The sequence below is a fragment of the Rhincodon typus genome, chromosome 9 (assembly GCF_021869965.1).
Source record: "Rhincodon typus isolate 14 chromosome 9, sRhiTyp1.1, whole genome shotgun sequence".
Classification (NCBI taxonomy): Eukaryota; Metazoa; Chordata; class Chondrichthyes; order Orectolobiformes; family Rhincodontidae; genus Rhincodon; species Rhincodon typus.
In genome coordinates this window covers 41,765,623-41,767,359 of record NC_063340.1, presented here as the reverse complement: position 1 = coordinate 41,767,359, position 1,737 = coordinate 41,765,623, and positions in this window count along the sequence as shown.

Genomic DNA, 1,737 nt, shown 5'->3' with positions numbered 1-1,737 from the left:
TGTGTGTCTGTGTGTGTGTGCGTCTGTGTGCATGTCTGTGTGTGTGTGCGTCTGTGTGCATGTGTATGTGTCTGTGCCTGTGTCTCTGTGTATGTGTGTGTGTGTGTGTGTGTGTCTGTGCCTGTGTCTGTGTGTGTGTGTGTGTGTGTGTGTCTGTGCCTCTGTGTGTGTGTGTGTGTGTGTCTGTGCCTGTGCCTGTGCCTGTGTGTCTGTGCCTGTGTCTGTGTGTATGTGTGTGTGTGTGCCTGTGTGTGTGTCTGTGTGTGTGTGTGTCTGTGCCTGTGTCTGTGTGTATGTGTGTGTCTGTGTGTATGTGTGTGTGTGTCTGTGTGGTCTCGCTGTATGTGTGTGTGTGTATGTATGTGTGTCTCGGTGTGTGTGTGTGTATGTGAAAGTGCAGGGACTCAGTGAAGACACCATTGTGCAAATACTTTTATTCAATATTTCCACCACCAGGAAAAGCGCACACATATAGCCAAGGAGCCAAAAACAAACAAAGCCCGAAAGGGGCAATGCTTATGTGAAAAAAGTGAAGGGGGAGGGTGTAGATTAAATCAAAATAGAGTTGGATGGGAAGTAAAGCCTTCCACCACCTGCGGTGCTCACCGCTCCCTAAAATCGCCTAGTTATATATTTTTTTCTTTTCTAGCACCTTTGCTGTGCATGTGCAGGCGTGAGACATAGTAAAAAACATCACCAGGTGTGCAAATAACTTTATTAACATACCACCACCAGGAAAAACACCCATGTGACCAAAATCTCAGTATCAAGCAGAGCCCCTTGGGGCAAAGCCTATGTGAAAGAACAATTGAGGGGCAGAGTAGGGATCAAATCAAAATAGAGTTTGTGGGGGAAACAAAGCACTCCACACCCACGGTGCCCACCTCTCCCTAAAATCACCCAGTTATATTGGTCAGACAAGGCTTCCTGTTTGGCCCAGGTTAATAACCCCAATCAAGGACCTTGTAGTCAATGAGGTCCACCTGGTTCCAATCACTACGGTACAGGATCTATTGTACTCATCTGTGGGATGTGGGCATCGCTGGCTGGTCAAGCATTTATTGCCCATCTCTAGCTACTTTTGAGAAGGTGATGGTGAGCTGCCTTCTTGAACCACTGCAGTGGGTTGACCCAATACACCAATTAGGGAGGGAGTTCCAGGATTTTCATCTAGCGACAGTGAAGGAACAGTGATATATTTTCAAGTCAGGATGGCAAGTGGCTTGGATTGGAAAATTGAAGGTGGTGGTGTTTCCATATATCTGCTGCCCTTATCCTTCTAGATGGAAGTGGTTGTGCATTTAGAAGGTGCTGTCGGAGGATCTTTGGTGAATTTCTACAGTGCATCTTGTGGATAGTACACATTGCTACTAATGAGGGTCAGTGGTGGAGGGAGTGGATGCTTGTGGATGCAGTGCCAATCAAGCGGGCTACTTTGTCCTGGATAGTGTCAAGCTTCTTGAGTGTTGCTGGGGCTGCACTCAGCCAGGCAAGTGGGGAGTATTCCATCATGCTCCTGACTTGTGCCTTGTAGATGGTGGACAGGCTTTGGGGAGTCAGGAGGTGAGTTACAGTAACTTGAGTTACTCCTAGCCTCTGGCCTGCTCTTGTAGCCACTGTGTTTATGTGGTGAGTCCAGTTGAGTTTCTGGTTAATGATAACCCCACAGTATGTCGATAGTGGGGAATTCAGTGATTGCCTTCGCTCCTCATTTTTGCCTCCTCAAAGAATTCTAAT